At 40.0% G+C, this 18399-nt stretch overlaps 1 protein-coding gene across 1 annotated transcript in view; it reads right to left on the bottom strand.

The window, feature by feature from the left end:
• SPATA16 (spermatogenesis associated 16) overlaps window positions 1–18399 on the bottom strand; it is a 1361355-nt gene that overhangs the window by 817776 nt on the left and 525180 nt on the right. The gene's annotated exons all lie outside the window — the stretch shown is intronic.

The raw sequence follows: 18399 nt of genomic DNA, 5'->3' as shown, positions 1-18399 counted from the left end.
GGTGGGGGGACAGGGGAGACATGGGGCATTAGCGGGGGTGGGGGGACCGGAGGGAGACACGGGGCATGAGCGGGAGGTGGGGGGAACTTGAGGAAGACAAGGGGCATGAGCAGGGGGGTGGGGGAATGGGAGGAAGACACGGGGCCTGAGCTTACAGTGTGCAGGCCGCAGATCCCCCTCCTCGGCCCTCCGCATGTGCGTGGGGTGGGGGGAACAGGGGAGACACGGGGCATGAGCGGGGGTTGAGGGGGACCGGAGGGAGACATGGGGCATGAGCGGGGGGTGGGGGAATGGGAGGAAGACACGGGGCCTGAGGTTACAGTGTGCAGGCAGCAGATCCCGCTCCTCGGCCCTCTGCAGGCCCCCGTGTGGCGATGGCATGAGCGGGGGTGGAGGAACAGGAGGGAGACACGGGGCATGAGATGGGGTGGGGGGAACAGGGCAGACACGGGGCATGAGTGGGGGGTGGGGGTACAGGAGGGAGAAACGGGGCATGAGATGGGGTGGGTGGGACAGGAGGGAGATATGGGGCATGAGCGGGGGTGATGGGGACAGGAGGGAGACACGGGGCATGAGCGGGGTGTGGAGGGAATGAGAGGAAGACACGGGCATGAGTGGGGGTGGGGGAATGGGAGGAAGACAAGGGGCCTGAGCTTACTATGTAGGCTGCAGATCCCGCTCCTCAAACGACAAACAAAGATGGCGGGCGTCTCTCAAAATACGACGCACTGCACGCTTCACTGCAGCCAATGGCAGGGCACGTCAGATGTCCGCGGACATCACGCAAGCTGCTCACCCAATCCCCACCCAATCCCCGTTCTGTCCGCGGAGCGAACAGGAAAGTCTGCCCGCTAACCGAACACAGATATCACTATTTTTTTGTGACCTACATTTTGGTCATTTAAAAGCCGCTGCTCCTGGTCCAAATATGGTGAGAATCCGTCCAGCGGTTTGGGCTGTAGGCGTGAGCAAATTTTTTTCCCCATTCAGTCTATGGGAAAAAAAGAAGTTTTGGGACCCCCCCTTATAACTTTGTCCCCCCCCCCGGACGAATCCTCACCAAACTTTGCAAAAGAATTCAGAGTGGGCCATATTTGCAAAGTTTGGTGTGGATTCATCCAGGGGGAGCGAAGTTATAAGCCGCCCAAAAAGTGCTCTTCCTATGGAAACAGCAACTTAAGCATAACTACATGGCCGTGGCCATGTTATATATATAGATATATATATTACATGGCCACGGTAGTGGCCATGTAGTTATGGTTAAGTTGCTGTTTCCATAGGAAGAACACTTTTTGGGCGGCTTATAACTTCGCTCTCCCTGGACGGATCCTCACCAAACTTTGCAAAAGAAGTAGTTGGGTCACTCTGAATTTTTCTGCAAAGTTTGGTGAGGATTCATCAAGGGGGGGAAAAGTTATAGGGGGGGTCCCAAAACTTTTTTTTCCCCATAGACTGAATGGGAAAAAACTTTGCGCACGGCTACAGCCCGAACCGCTGGACGGATTTACACCAAATTTACGGCAGGAGCGGCGGCCTGGTCCCAAAAGCGTGCTTTTGTAAATTTGGTGTAAATCTGTCCAGTAGTTTTTTTAAAAATGACCAAAATGTAAGGCAAAAAAATTAGTGATATCTGCGTTCGCTTTGCGGACAGACTTCCCTGTTCGCTCCGCGGACAGCACCCCGATTGGCCCATCGCCTTGCGTCATGTCCGCGGACATGCAACGTGTTCGCTGATTGGACGGCGAGGGGCGTGGAGCGCGTCAGTTTTTCTGTGGCGCCCGCCATCTTGTATTCGCAGTCGACCGCGTACAGCGCAGTGAAACGCGGATAAAAAATTGTATTTAGTGCCGTGTGTTGGTGTTTAAGAGTGTTTGGGGAGGGTGGGGAGTACGAGATAGGTTCAATGTTTTGTTTTTTTATGTGCTAGACCTTTTTGTTGCGTTCGATTTGTCCGCGGAGAACACGGCTGTTCTGACATTTTGTAAATAAACTAAATGGTGGGGTGTTTAGAGGACGGAGTATGTGTCATTTTTGTTCGCAAGGAAGGTAAAAATGAGCTATGAACACTCGCGGTGTACTTAATTGTTCGTAAATACACAAACTGGGGGTGTCCTCAGCACGCTGTCCGTATTGTAATCTGTCTAGTTGAATGTGTTCTAAGAACACTCGCAGTGTCCCGAAATGGTTGCAATTACACAAAACGGGGGTGTTCTGAGAACGTTGTTTGTATTGTTCGTTGTCAGGGTGAAAGAGTTTTAAGAGCACTCCTTTTGTTCACTAATAGTACAATTTCCTAGGGGCGTCAACCGACGTTTTGTCCACTAAAGAAACGATAAATCTGGCTGGTGTGCGCCGACATTATGTGATAATCCTATGACTGGCGCTATTGACCTGGCTGACTTGCTTTTGCGACACTAAATCATATCTCCCGCCCCTAAGCCTGATATTATCAAAGCATTCATATTCCCCGGCTTTCTCCGTGACGTTACAGGTTGCGTAATGAAACGCGCCCAGTCGTCTCCAGTACTACGCGACTTTACACAGAACCCGGAAGACAATACACATTATGTCACAACACAGCGCGCCACAATTCGGAATATGAAACTGTGATTTAAAAGCAAAGAGCAAGATTGTAAATGTTGTAAAGTACATTTATTTGACATCAAATGTTTAGAGAATATTCAGCAATTTGCATTTGTCTTTGTTGTCGATCCACAAAAGTTCATGTTGAGACACGAGATGTTCCTTTGCGGTACAGAGAGTGTTAGATCAGCTTACAACTCAGTGCGCCACAATTCGCAATATGAAACTGTGGTTTAAAAGTAAACAGCAGGATTGTACATTTGGTAAAGTACATTTATTTCACATGAAATGTTTAGTGAATATTCAGCGATTTGCTATTGTCTCTGCTGTCGATCAGCAAAAGTTTATTTGGAGCCACGCGTTGTTCCTTTGCGGTAGATAGGCTGTTGGTTTATGATAAAAGCAGTAAATGGTCGCTCTGATAATCGGAAGGTTGCTCCAACAACGAGCCATTAGACCACCCTATTGGTTGGTATGTTGTTTGTAGCCGCTAGTACTGCGTAAGGGCATATTGGTCCTTGGCGATTGTCCCATAAAATGGTGAGGGTCATGAAGTTGCATATTTGGACTTGCACCTGGCAGTTGAAGACCCCATCCGCTGGAGTCTGTAAATCGTGACATAGACAAAATGGGGCCACGTACCTGTTTTAAAAAACATAAATTAGTCTCACCAGCCGATCTTCATTAAAAATCATCATTTTATTTATTAGGGCGTGAAACTATTTGCTATCGAAGATAGTGCAACAGAGTATGTTAATAATAAAATAATAATATTTTCCCATTCATATAGCGCTAAGAACCATGAGGTATGTAAGCGGTGCTTATTATTAACCACGGTGTGTTGTGCTCATTTATCGACCATGGAAGGATGAAAGGCTGAGATTCAAACTTGCGTTAGCAAGCTGTGCACGGATGTCAAAGCGAGCGCTGCACTCGCTGTGCCACTTGACAGGCTACAGTGAAGTGGCACAGCGAGGAGAGCGCTTGACCGCCTATAGACCGGTTAAATTATTTCTATTAACCCACCCTGTGTCGTCTGCCTTTTTCAGAGCCCTCTAAACGACAGAGGATCAATTCGGCGGTGATAGTGCGCGGTAGAAAACATCATGCCACTTTCAACGAACAAGTTCAACTTGAGCGGTCTTTAATGCTACTCTATTGTAATTATATTTGGTATAAAGTAATCTAAAGGGTTACTTACAGTACAATTGCAATTTCCATTGTCTACGAGTGGTGCAGTCCCAAAATACGACTCTGCGTGTGCCAACGATCTTTCGTATAGTGATATAATATATAAAAGTGGTTTTGTTTCAGAAATTTCATCTTTATCTTCTCTTACGTTTTAGCAATACTCCTTCAAGAGAAGTCTTTCATCACAATCTCTGTCTGTCAAGGTCAAAACACAATACAACCTTATAGTCCGCTTCGTGAGCCTCTCCGGGGCCCGAGAAAAAAATGGAAGCAGCTGACCTTCACTGTGAACGAGCATAAATTCTTACTTTGCAACATTCTGTGTAAAGCCATCTGTAGAAGTTGGTTTTTGCACGCCATGTTTGTATATTGTTTGCGTGATATTAAAAAAAACTTTGTTAAAGTGACGTTATGGTTAAGTTGCGCTACTAAAAACCTATGAAATTCAGTGAAAAAACTTTGTTAAAGGGACGTTATGGCTCAAAGTAAAACCGAAAAACTACTGAAATTCGCCAGTTATGGTAACATAAGCAACCATAACTCGCGCCACTGTGCACTGCTAACACTAACACCCAGGACATCAAAGATGACATCACAAATGTCATTGATGACATCACTGATGACATCACATGGCTGGCTCTCCCTTTTTATCCTTTACTGACATATTGAAGCCACATAGTTTTCTTCAGTAACAGTCAGGAAGTAAAAATTGAAAAGGTACTATGTTTGTAGACTTAGGGTCCTGTCACATCATATGAAACATATACATAGCGGAAGATACAGGCTTGAAAGAGAGCAATCCTTTCTGTGCATGAAGATAATCATTATGGTTATCAGCACTTTCTCATAGTTTTATTTTTATTACTCTACCTTCCCTCTATATGCTCATATTTGTATACATTATGCTCACTCTCCATAGAGTGAATGGGAAAAAATGTTTGCTCGCGCATAAAGCCCAAACCGCTGGACGGATTTCCACCAAATTTGGACCAGGAGCAGCGGCTTGGTCCCGAAAGCGTGCTTTTGCAAATTTGGTGAAAATCCGTCCAGTAGTTTTTTTTAAAATGACCAAAAAGGAGGTAAAAAAAAATGAGTGATATCTGTGTTCGGTTTGCGGATACACTTCCCTGTTCGCTCCGTGGAAAGTGTCCTGATTGGCCAATCGTCTTGCGTGATGTTCACGGACATGCAAAGTGTTCGCTGATTGGACGGCGTGCAGCGTGAAGCGCGTCAGATTTTTCGGTAGCGCCCGCCATCTTGGATTCGCGGACGTCCCCGGACAGCGCGGTGAAACTTTGTTCAAAATGTGTATTTTGTAGAGTGTGTTGGTGTGTAGGAGTGTTTGGGGAGGGTGGGAGTGTATGAGATAGGATGAAAGTTGTGTTTTTTATGTGTTAGACGTTCTTTTTGTGTTTGATTTGTTTGCGGCCATCACGGGTGTTCTGAAATGTTCTAAATAAACTGACTAGGGGGTGTTCTAAGGAGTCAATATGTGTCCGTTTTGTTCGCAAGCAAAGTGAAACTGTTCTAAGAACACTCGCGGTGTCCGGGGAGTGTTCGTAGGTGGTGTCCTGAGGATGCTGTCCGGATTGTTCTCTGTCAAGTTGAATGTGTTCTAAGAACACGCGCGGTGTCCTGAAATGTTCGCAAATAAACAAAATGGGGGTGTTCTGAAGACGTTTTTGAGAACACTCCCGGTGTCCTGAAATGTTTGTAGGGGTTGTTCTGAGGACGCTGTCCGTATTGTTATCTGTCAAGTTGAATGTGTTCTAAGAACACTCGCGGTGTCCTGAAATGTTCCCAAATAAAAAAAATGAGGGTGTTCTGAAGACGCCTCTAAGAACACTCGCGGTGTCCGGGGAGTGTTCGTAGGGGGTGTCCTGAGGACGCTGTCTGTATTGTTCTCTGTCAAGTTGAATGTGTCCTAAGAACACTCGCGGTGTACTGAAATGTTCGCAAATAAACAAAATGAGGGTGTTCTGAAGACGCTTCTAAGAACACTCGCGGTGTCCGGGGAGTGTTCGTAGGTGGTGTCCTAAGGATGCTGTCCGGATTGTTCTCTGTCAAGTTGAATGTGTTCTAAGAACACGCGCGGTGTCCTGAAATGTTCGCAAATAAACAAAATGGGGGTGTTCTGATGACGTTTTTGAGAACACTCGCGGTGTCCTGAAATGTTTGTAGGGGTTGTCCTGAGGACGCTGTCCGTATTGTTCTCTGTCAAGTTGAATGTGTTCTAAGAACACTCGCGGTGTCCTGAAATGTTCCCAAATAAAAAAAATGAGGGTGTTCTGAAGACGCCTCTAAGAACACTCGCGGTGTCCGGGGAGTGTTCGTAGGGGGTGTCCTGAGGACGCTGTCTGTATTGTTCTCTGTCAAGTTGAATGTGTCCTAAGAACACTCGCGGTGTACTGAAATGTTCGCAAATAAACAAAATGAGGGTGTTCTGAAGACGCTTCTAAGAACACTCGCGGTGTCCGGGGAGTGTTCGTAGGTGGTGTCCTAAGGATGCTGTCCGGATTGTTCTCTGTCAAGTTGAATGTGTTCTAAGAACACGCGCGGTGTCCTGAAATGTTCGCAAATAAACAAAATGGGGGTGTTCTGATGACGTTTTTGAGAACACTCGCGGTGTCCTGAAATGTTTGTAGGGGTTGTCCTGAGGACGCTGTCCGTATTGTTCTCTGTCAAGTTGAATGTGTCCTAAGAACACTCGCGGTGTCCTGAAATGTTCGCAAATAAACAAAATGGGGGTGTTCTGAAGACGCTTCTAAGAACACTTGCGGTGTCCGGGGAGTGTTCGTAGGGGGTGTCCTGAGGACGCTGTCTGTATTGTTCTCTGTCAAGTTGAATGTGTCCTAAGAACACTCGCGGTGTCCTGAAATGTTCGCAAATAAACAAGATGGTGGTGTTCTGAAGATGCTTCTAAGAACACTCCCGGTGTCCGGGGAGTGTTCGTAGGGGGTGTCCTGAGGACGCTGTCCGTATTGTTCTTTGTCAAGTTGAATGTGTCCTAAGAACACTCGCGGTGTCCTGAAATGTTCGCAAATAAACAAGATGGTGGTGTTCTGAAGACGCTTCTAAGAACACTCCCGGTGTCCTGGATTGTTCGTAGGGGGTGTCCTTAGGACACTGTCCGTATTGTTTGTTGTTAAATTGAAAGTGTTGTAAGAACTATCGTGTTGTTCTGAAATGTTCGTTGGGGGTGTCCTGAAAACGGTGTCCGTATTGTTCGCTGGCAAGTTCAAAGTGTTCTAAGAACACTCACATTGTTCGCGGACATTAAAAGTTTCCCATAGATCATAGTTGAAATGTTTGACTCTATGGATGTGATATGCTGCGGTGGTTGTTGCCAGGGCATAGAGTCTTGGGTGCATGGCCATTTGGCCATGCACCCAAGATTGTATGCCCTGGCAACAACCACCGCAGCATATCACATTCATATTTGCCTATAACTTTGGGTGAAAAACAAATGTATAAGGAACAAAGGTATTAGATACTATGGATGTGATATGCTGCTATGGTTGTCCTTATTATTGTATACTTACTGTTTGGTCTAGTAATGGGAGTCCATGTTTTTCTTCTTCATTTCTGTGATAAAAGAAAATAGCATGTTAGTATTAGTATTTTGTAATGACTTATTACATTGTATAAGCAATATACTTTTATTTTTTTTCGACCCTCATATTTAGTAGAGTACAAATCAGAGTACTGTGCAATTTGCTCAGTTTCTGTATTTGTTGCTAAAATCATTGGGTCTGTGGGAGAAAATAAAATCCATGTTGGATTAAAAAAAAAACCTTTTTCTGTTATGCTACAGTTTATTTGTTGGTTTGTTTTCAGTGTTCACTTGTTGTTTCTGGCTAATGCTTTATACTTTGCTTTGTTGTATTTTTTTTGGAGCAGTAACAGATTCTTCATTTGTTTTGATATTATAAAATTTTGGAGCAGTTAGATACCAATTGGCGTATTCTAACTGTCTATTTTTTTAATATATTTTAGTGGTTTTGATTTATCTATTTGGATATTGTTAAATTTTGGGACAGTTAGATACCAATTGGCGTATTCTAACTGTGTATTTTTTGGCCTAATTTAGTGGTATTCATTTATCTGATTAGTTGTTGTAGAATCTTTGAGCTGTTAGATAGCTTTTGGAGTATTCTAACAGTTTATATTATTTTAACACAAATTTATAATTTTGGGACAGTTAGATACCAATTGGCGTATTCTAACTGTGTATTTTTTGGTCTAATTTAGTGGTATTCATTTATCTGATTAGTTGTTGTAGAATCTTTGAGCAGTTAGATAGCTTTTGGAGTTTTCTAACAGTTTATATTTTTGTAACACAAATTTACTTAAAGGTTTAAATACAGTTTATTTATCACATTTTGGTTTTAAGAACATCAAATAAGCGTTTGTAAGATTTGCTGGTAATCTCTGCTTTAGAGTAATGGTACTATCATTACATTCAAACCATCCACATTTCTTTTTTATATATGCAGTGTAGTGGCCTGAATTGGTTGTGGCTCCTGCGTGGTAGATTATACCTATTGTTGTGAAGGTTTTCTTACCAAGTGATATTTGACCATGTGTGAATCCAGTCAGCTTGCAGTTGTTTTTGGTACCATCTGCATTGTAACGTAGAAGCATTAGTATTACGTATTTACTATGTGTTTGTATTACTAACGTGGAGCGATTATCTGAATTGCAGGTAGAGCATAATCTACCATGGTTTGCATTTTGTACAAGTTGCTGAAATGGAATAGATTCACAATTTGGTATTGATATATATATGAAGCGTTCATTGGGGATTTCTTCTTGTGTCACATTGTTGCAGAGAGCGCATGTATGTATCCACATGTATGAAATCTGAAAGATTTCATTTATAGGTATGTTTTTGTTTTCCAGAACTTGTAGTAAGTACATTAGAAATTCTTGTGAATCTTCCTGTGAGTTTATAGTGAATTTCACCATTCCAGCACAGTAGTCCGATTGTCGTCTTATTCCAAAAACACTATATGTGTTGTCAGGATTGTTTGCTGCATTTCTGTGAAGTACTAACATTTGCAAACACAATGGGTCTGTACTGTGTGAGTAAATGTTGTCAACAATTTTTGGTAATTGAAATAGAATATTCATTGCTACATTTGCATAGCAACTTACACCAACTATATTTGAGAATTTAAATGGTCCAGGTAGTTCTGTATCTAACTGCTTTTTTTGGAGTTTGTATTCCTTCTTTAAAGAAGTACCTGGTTTACTTTCTCTAATTGATTCTTTTTTGTTTGTGGTACTTGATGAAGTATTAGTTTCTTTTACTCTCTTTGGAGGATTTGCAGTGACGTCCTGTTGCATTTCTGATTGATTTAGTTTTCTTTTACAACGTTTTAGTTTTTGTGGAACAGAATATGTGTTTAGATGGGGAGTGTATAGTGAGCGAAGTCTATCATATTCTAAAATGCAAGGAATATCAGTGTTTACTTTACTTGCATCAAAGTTGATTAGAAATAGACCGTCAAGTGTACGTAAGCGCGATAGTGCTACGTAGCTCATGCCTTCTTTAAAGACTGCGTTACCAATATCTATCATTGCTTTGTCTAGGGTAAGACCTTGTGATTTATGAATCGTGACTGCGTATGCAAGAGTTAGAGAAAATCGTTCTCTGCGTACATACATATCTTTGAAGAGAAGGAATCTAGCTGTTGAGCGTCCTATCCGTTTTACTTCTGAAAGTTTGTCAAAGAGTATATTGACAAACTGAATTTTGTTGTCACGTGGGTATGTTTGAAAGCCAACAACTGTACCCAGTGCTCCATTAACTAGTCCTTGGTCCACGTCAATGTTACGTTTAAGCATTACTCTGCAATTTAAGGATAATTTTAACATCTTTTCTAAGCCTGCTGTGTTTAAGATTGATTTTTCTAAATTATGTAGTCTTGTTGTGGCTTGGTCACACATGGGTAGTGTCATACCATGTACATCTAGTTTGTCTGTGGCGCTAATCTCCATTATTGGTTGCATTTCTTTACTTAGCATGATTTCATTGAATTTGAAACAGCTTGCAAGAGTTGGCATTAAGGCCATACAATTGACATTTTTGTGGGCTAATTGTTCCATAACATCTGTAGCACATGCATTATCGCCATAAAGTGCATTCATGTGCCGGGTTTTCAATGTTGCTTCTGCTTCTTTAGAAAGTATACCAACTCTCAAACTTTTTAAAATGTTGGCATAAGTTAGATCTGCAGATTGGCGCATGTTTTCTGTTAATTCTCTGTATTGGGAATGTTGCCAAAGGTTGACATTTCCAATGCTGCCAACAGTTTTACGGCAGTGTTTGTGCCCTAATGTTTTAAAAATAGGTTCACCTTTTACTGGTGTTAATTGAAGCAGATCTCCAAAAACAATAATGTGTTTTCCTGAAAAGAGCTCTTCATAGTCTGTTTTGAGTACTTCTTGTAATCTGAGGTGAATCAAAGCTAACATCAGGTTGGAGACCATGCTCACTTCATCTATTAGTAGCATTTTCATTTGTTTCAATACTCTGCGTGATTCCATTGCAGCTTCTGCAGAAAGTTTGTAATAGTCTAATTTGTTCTGGTGTTCTACTGGTAACAGTAGTAATCGGTGTAATGTAACACCACCTATGTTGTAGGCAGCTAAACCTGTGGGGGCAGTGACAACAGCTGACAGTTTGTTGTTTGTCAATTGTTGAAGGAACTTACTAATGATTTTGATTAGGAATGTTTTGCCAGAACCAGCTTCACCACTGACGTACAGTAGTATAGGTTTATAATTATGGCAGGAACATTCTTTATTTTCATGTTTTACACCATGTGCAATTTGTTTTGCTACTTCTTGAAAAATGCTACTTTGCTCATTGTTTAGTTTTGATTGTAGTATAGTTAAGTCTTCCTTATCTTCATACTGACACATGGTGTTTTCTACTTCTATCATAGCTAATTCTGCCTCATTTGTTATTAGTGGTTCTCCCAGTGGTTCGTGGCTTCCTGTTACAGAAGGTTGACTACTGTCAGGAGTATCCTTATCTAGTTGGGCTTGGAGTTCTTCTTCATGTTGCTGTTCATTGTGCAACATTGTTTTGTACTGTGTAAAGTTTACATCAGTTATAGTGCTTTCATTTGCTTTGAAAGCATCCTCATATGAGTCATAGTTATCTAGTAATTGTTCTTCTTTTCTCCATGGGTTGAAGAGTTGTAGCAGGGACATGTAATATACTCCTTTATGTTGAGGAGTCTTCAATGACAATTTGATATGATTAATTAAATTTGGTTTAGTGAGTTTAACTAGGCTGCCTTCACAGTCTGTCACTCTGTATTTACCTTTTTTTTCATCGGGTTTCATATTATTTTTGTATGTGTAGTTTTGGGCTATTTGGTATAGACACATGTTTTCCAAAGTATTACTTCTGTTTGGGTAGTATGTGTCCAATAAATTGTTTTTTAAAATGTCTTGGCTGTTGGGATCATGTTTGGCTATTGTTTCTATATCTTCATATGATTTTAGAACTCTTTTTCTAGATTTAGCTGGACCAAGACTTAGCCATTCTATTTTTTCAGATTTACCATACAATGAAGTACCAGTTAAACGATCAGCTGCTTTATAAGATCCACATTCTCTATGGGTGAGCATTTTTATGCCCAAGCTGTATAATTTCTGAGATACTGTTTTATCTAATGACAGGTCATTCCAGAGGTCTTGGAGCTCTGTCTTTTCTGCTTTAGTTAAGTATGCTGTGACATATCGTGCAACTGCAGTAGAATTGTCTGCAATGTACTGCACATCTATGTTTGCATTCCATAAGTGGGCAATGATTGCATTATGATCATTGATATATTTTTCTTCTTCTTTTCTTTTTATGTAATATGTATTTTTAGGTGACTTTCCTTTAACAGTATGTCTAACTGAAGACATGAGGTTGTTTACTTGACCTGTATTTGTAACTGGTCTAGGGAAACCAAATCGGCATTTGGTGTAGTATTTGCCTTTGTTTTTGTATTTGCGACGACAATATTTTCCACATTTGTGTCTTTGAAATTGTAAAATTTGTGCACGAAGATCACTATTTGTGGCTTCTGATGGAATTTCACAAGTGACATATTTTTCAATAAACTGTAAAACAGTGGCATCACTCTCATGACCAAATTTAGGAGCATCTTTAATCCATAAAAGCATGTGGATATGTGGTGCTCCTCTGGCTTGGTATTCTTTTCTCCAAAAGAAGTGTTGCACTTCTCCAAGGGGAGGAACAGTTTTATTACAAATAAAATGTAGCATAGCAATGAAGCGATGGTGAAAATATCTTGAAACATTAACAGGATCCAAAGAACAAAGTTCTCCAGGTGTTAGAATATCTATGTTTGTTTTGTTTTTATTTGATATGCGTAGGAAATCATGTAAATCTTCCCATGCATATTCTGCACAACTTAATGTAACAAACCAAGTGGGTGGGCCAAGGTTTCTGATCATACAACGTACATCTCCATGACGTCGAAACCAGTACTCTTTAGTACCACGCATATTTGCTAATAGATTTGTAATATTTGATTGTAAAACCTCATCCTTTTGTTGCACTTTCTCTAATAATTGTGTAGCTGTCATATTTTGAAAGTGTGATCCTGATTTTAATATGTGTGCAACTTCGTAACATAAAGTTGCTAGTTCACTTTCAAAGAGTAGGTGGAATATGTATTCCACATTTTGTCTAAATCAGGGATCTTCAGAATACATCCATAATGAGCGGTATTCTGAAGCTGATATTTGAATAGGTCTATCATCATACCCTCCTCCTTTGCCAGTAGGAATGAGTAGAGGAAAAGCACATGCTTCTATACTTTTTTCCCACATACTGATTGGCGATCCTTTTGTTTGACGCATTTGGTAAGTTTCTAGTACATCTTGTACGGTGTCATTACAGTGCAAAGGATGAATTGTATAATGGTCTAAAGTATTTGATATTGTAGCAGGATCTAGTAGCTCAAATTGACCAGCTTCTTGTGTTTCTTGAATTATTTCAGTTGTATCTTTCAAGTTTTCTTCAATATTAATTTCTTTGTAATATTCATTATTCTCTTTAAGATATTGGAAGGCTTGTCTAACTTTATATAAATCTGCCAGCTGTTGCCATATTTTTTTGTCTTTTGTAGGTACTCCATTTACTAATATATTTAAAGATTGCTGCATTGGACGTTGCACTCCTAGAGTATGCACATTTTCTTTTAGATTTAATGGTAAATAAACTACTTTTCCACGAATGCCTTTTACCAATTCAGAGGGAGGTAATTTTGCTGTTTTTGGTTGAAGGCGTATTATTGCTTGAAATGGGTGTACTGTTTGAATTATGATGCTCTCATATAAATTAAGTTGTTGTAGAGGTTTTGGTACTGGGTATAATTCCAAATTATTTGTGATAGAACGTGAAGGAGTTTGGTTGTTGTCAAGTTTTGTAGTGCAATAACTGCAAAGTGTTAAGGGCTCAGTTATTTCATATTTGTTTTCTGCTAGAAGGTAGAGAGCTAATTCAAACCATTTAGAATCTTCATTGTCTTCTATTTTGTATGATAGGTCCACAGTTTTTGTGTTACTTTTATAACTAATGCTTAATTGGTTTAAAGCTATTTCATTCTGTAAATGGCTTTCACTTCCAAAATATTTTTTCTGGATATAGTGAATTTCTTCAAGTAGGTCTTTTGCTGTACCATGTAGAAGGATGTTATATAACTTTACTACTGCTAAAGCAGGACTTTTAGCATAGTACAGTTTATAGACTAGATTTCTTATAGTTGAATGATGTGTTGATATCATTTTGATATCATGGAAAGTGGTTTTACAAGTAGGTCCTGTAATGCAGGCCAATGAATGTCCTTGTAGTCCTGTGTACTTGCGAACTGGACAGGTATCTATATTTTGCAGTAATTTAATTTTGATTTTGTCTTTGCTTTTTACATATTTATTGAGGAATTGGTGTAAAGATTTGAAACATTGTTTGGGAATGTTACACATTGTCGTGCATGGCCATTTATACACTAGACGTTCTGATTCAGTTGAATGGAGGGGTAATTCTAAGTTTTCAGGGCATATTTGTGTAAGGAGTACTTCTTGTTCCATTATGGTATTATTCACTTTTTCATAACCTCGACCACTGCTATTTATGGCAATTGTATTCGTTTGCTTTTGTTTGTATGCTTCTTCATTAAAATATGGTTCTGTGCTCGTAGTGTGATTCCATTCACCTCCGCAGATTCTTAAGAAGTTCTTTCTTTTGACATTTCGCTTATTGAGAAGTCTTTTTTGTAATTTAGTTATTAGTTTTGTTAGTGGTTTCATTTTGTTTAACAGTAAAATAAATACATTTCTTTTGAGAAGAATTGCACAGTCCATCAATGCTTCTAAGATTAATTTCCTACGATAGGTTTTAAGCTTTGAACCTGATTTCTCTCCTGTTTTTATAAGATTTTGAAGGACTTTGTGACGGTATATTTTGGCTAAAATACTTTTCTTGGTATGCTTAATTTGCACTATATTAAAATTTGAAGAAGTAGTTTTATCTGTACTGATAGCTGATTTTCTGTTAATTGTTTTTTGGTTTGTTTTACATTTTGTTAGAGGAAGCGAAGTTGTTGTACTTGAAACTAAATGATTGTATTAGCTGTTTTGTTTTAACTTTTTTTTACAACTTCTGCTAGAGATGGATGCTTATGTTGGACACCTTTATTTTCATTTGCTCTAATTTTGCATTGCTTTCTACGGAGTTGTCTTTTGGTAGGCATTCTTTAGGGTCTGTTGAAAAAAATAAAGAAGATATGGGTTGGGGTGTTCTGGAATGTATGTGTGCTGTGTGCATGAGTGTTTCAGTAAGATGATAAAGATGTATGTAATGGTGTGTGATTGTGCATTGGGAACTAAAACTAGTAGGGATAGGTATTCTTGAATTTATGTGTTACTAAACTGGGGTTCAGATGAAAAATAATAAAAGTAAGCTAGTGGTGTGGAAAAGTACAAATAGTAAATCTAATGTATACAATTAAAACAGTTGTTTGTTCTATAATATGAAAATTGTAGTGGTTCAGTTGGCTAATTTGTGTGTCCAAAAATAGAAATTTGTGGGCCATTCTGGTTGTAAATCGCTGTTTAAGACATGGACATTTTTGGACAAAATGGTACAAAATCTCTATTTTAAGAAACCAAAATAGCTCATATTAATGTTATAGTATATTTGATTAATAATATAAATATTATGGTGATATTTTACTTACTTTTTTTAAATTAACAGGTAACTTCTTAGTTTTTCTTTCTTCTTCGAATTCGGCTGCTTCTTTTCAGGAAACTGGTCTTCACTGCAACTGTAAAAGCTTCAAATTAGTAACTTTGTTTGTATATAGCACTGTTTTTAATTTAGATATTGATTTTTTTAATTGAAATCCTCAGTGCCTTCTGTAAAACCATTAAACTAATTTATTTACATAAGATACATTGCATCAGTTCAGTACATATGATATGTTCTTAATGAACAAATTGTATTGAATGACTAACTGTAGCAAAAATAAAATATCTTTACTATGTCTTGTGAAATTTATAATATATTAGTGAATACCACTATTTCCGTAAGTAAACTGTTCTAGGTAATAGCGCCTCAATGTCATGTCTAATTTAAAGTAATTAAGTAAATAAATAAATAAAAACAAAAAATATGAAATTGTATAAGTATTTTTATAAAGGTTTAACCATAGATTGTGTTTGCATGCAATTTTGTTTGAATATATGTAGTCTATATATTTCATTTACAAAATGTTAGTTTAACATGATTTGAGTGTGTGTGTATAAAGAAAGTAAAAAGTATAAAGGTGTATAAGTGATAGTTGATTTTAGGAAATTGAAAAAAGTACAGTAAATTCATTTTACAGATTTTACAAGGTAAAAGTCTGTTTGAAAATGTGTTCATCTACCATAGCTCTCAACTCACACGCTTTTGGCGGGTGTCACATGCCTTGTAAAGGGCAGACTCACCCGCCAAGCCTCCTGCACGCCCATTCATTCCAATGGGCGTCTCACCCGCCAAAAACAAAATCGGGTGATTTCACCCGCCTGTAAAACAAAAATGGTTGAGAGCTATGTCATCTCCTATACAGAAAATATGCATACCTGAAGTTTGTGTTCATGCATATGGATATGCATGGAGCTGCAAGTAGAAATCTTGAAGACTTGTACAGTATTTGTGGTAGATGCTGCTTGTCAATGATATGACACTTGTACTCAGAGAGATTCAGAGTATATTTGTAGTGCTGATCTATGATGATGCAGTTATATGTAGAGGTCTTGAATGTGATTGGTGCATGGTCATGTGATTTTTGAGGTACATCCAATGAGGGAATGGCAGAGAGAGTGTAGTGGAAATGGTAGAAGGGCTGTTCATGTTACGATATGTCCGCGGACATGGCGGTAGTTCTCGGACATCGGGATTTACATCCGGGCATTTTTGGGTTCAGAAGTCATGCAAATGAGAATAAGCACTGAAAGGGATTGGTCAGGAAAGTTTGGTGGGTGTGTTGTGCCAGGAGAGATTTTCTCAGATACTCTTTTTGCTGAGAGAACAAAAGATAGCTATGGCTGTGTGTTTCAGAAAACAGATTGTTTGGATTTTAGGAGATTCGTGGATACATTGGTTGAAGGTGCATGCAGAAAGCTGTGGAGTGGCTCTAGATCTTGGATTCCCACATGTGGAAGTACACTGGCATGGAGTACGTGGAATGAAGTGGTTGGACTTTCTACCTCTCTGTGCTACTTTGGAGACAGAGCAACATCCAGACATAATTGTAATTCATTGTGGAGGGAACAGTTTAGGACATGTGACTGGAATTCTTTTGCAATTTGCTATGAAAGAAGGACTGAGGAAGGTTATGGACATGTTTCCTAATTCTCAAGTGATATTTTCACGGATTGTGCAGATACAAATGTGGCTTCGTTCTTCTTCATTTGGTCCACAAATGGAAAAAGCAAGGCGCAATGTTAATAAGGCTGTTAGTGGCTTTCTAAGAGATTTTGGCATGTCTTCTTTTCACAATGAAAATATTATGTTTTGTAGTACATACATTTTTCGCAGAGATGGAGTCCATCTTACTTATGCTGGTAATCAGATTTTTCTGAGAAATGTACAAAATGCATTGCGACCTTTTTTGGAATTACAACAATGATTTTGAAGTAGATGTTAAGTATTTACAATTTTTGACTTACAAACACACCCAAAGGCTCTTTTCAGAGCCACCACTTCTTTCCAGAGAAAATTACAATGTTTGTGATGGAGTAGTAACCCAATTTTTTTAATGTTCGCGAACTGTCCGCGGACTTCTAAAAAATACAAAGAGCCCTGCTTCATTTATTTTCACTTCTATTTTTTAACTGGGAAAGGCGGCTGTGAAAAGAGCCTTATTTTTTTTTGATTTTTGTAATTTTGTATTTTTTTTGGTTTTTCAGACACAACACACTAGGAGAGGGGAGTAAAGGAGGGTAAAGGGGGGGACACCAACCACCGGGATAAGAAAGGGCGAGCTGAGAGAGGAAGATGTAGAGTGGGTTTTATTTGGGTAGTGAGCAGGTCTTCTCGTGCTCTGAGACGATAGTCTCAAAAGCAGTCCGAAGTCGCTCCCCCCTGCAGAGTACTGTGTCACAGTACATACATACAACTGTGACCCTCGAAAGGTAAGGGTCATCAGCATTCTGTATGGCCTGTGAGGCAGCTTGAGAAAGACGCTGTCCCACAGAGGTGGTCCTTGTGGTGACAGGATCAGAAACAGAGGATGAAGTAGAGGAAATCAACCTGCTACGTTCTTTGCAAGGTACAACCCTGTGAATAGCCCCAGAGTGAAATGACCTCAGGTGTCGCTTCATAGTAGTGGTCCCAAAGCTGTAGTTACCGTGCTTCCCGCGACTGAGTATCATTTTGCACTCATTGCAGGTAACATGGTTCGCATGAGCCTTAGGACCATTCCCATGAATGGTAAATAACCGCCACACCCAAGACTCACGCCTAGTGCGGGTAGTAGGGATTTCCTCTACCTCATTCTCATCATCCTCTTCTTCCTCCTCCGCATCCTCAGTCCTGTTCCCCTCTTCAGGCCCTTGAGGGAGGTGGTGGTGGTGGAGGGGGTGGTGGTGGTGCTGAAGCAGGTGCAGCATCAAGTGGTAGTTCAGCAGCCAAGGATGCCATGTCGATGATGGTGTAGTCTGCAGGTGGCAGCAAAAATCACTGTGTTCTGAAGAATAGCCAGAAACACAATGGGAATAAGCTCTTGGGCGTGGTCTTTTATAGGGGTGCTTATGCGCGGTCCGCGGACATGCGCACTGTGCTTGACAGATCGAACACAAAAAAAGGATCGGGAAGTTTCAAAAGGTATATAGAAACTCAAGATTGCTATGTGGGACTTGTGGCATGGTGAGATTTTATTGAAAAATATTATGGATTAACTGAAAATGTACTTTTAAATTGTTCGGGGACACGAACAGTGTCCGCATTTCAGGACACACGATGAGGGTGGGCGCGGTCATATGATCTGTTTGCGAATTAGTCTGCGAAGGAAGCGCCTGTCCGCAGGACACCAAGTGCACAGAGATTGG

The sequence above is a fragment of the Ambystoma mexicanum genome, chromosome 10 (genome assembly GCF_040938575.1).
Source record: "Ambystoma mexicanum isolate Mex_15411 chromosome 10, UKY_AmexF1_1, whole genome shotgun sequence".
NCBI classification, from domain to species: Eukaryota; Metazoa; Chordata; class Amphibia; order Caudata; family Ambystomatidae; genus Ambystoma; species Ambystoma mexicanum.
This window is presented reverse-complemented; position numbering and strand designations above follow the sequence as displayed.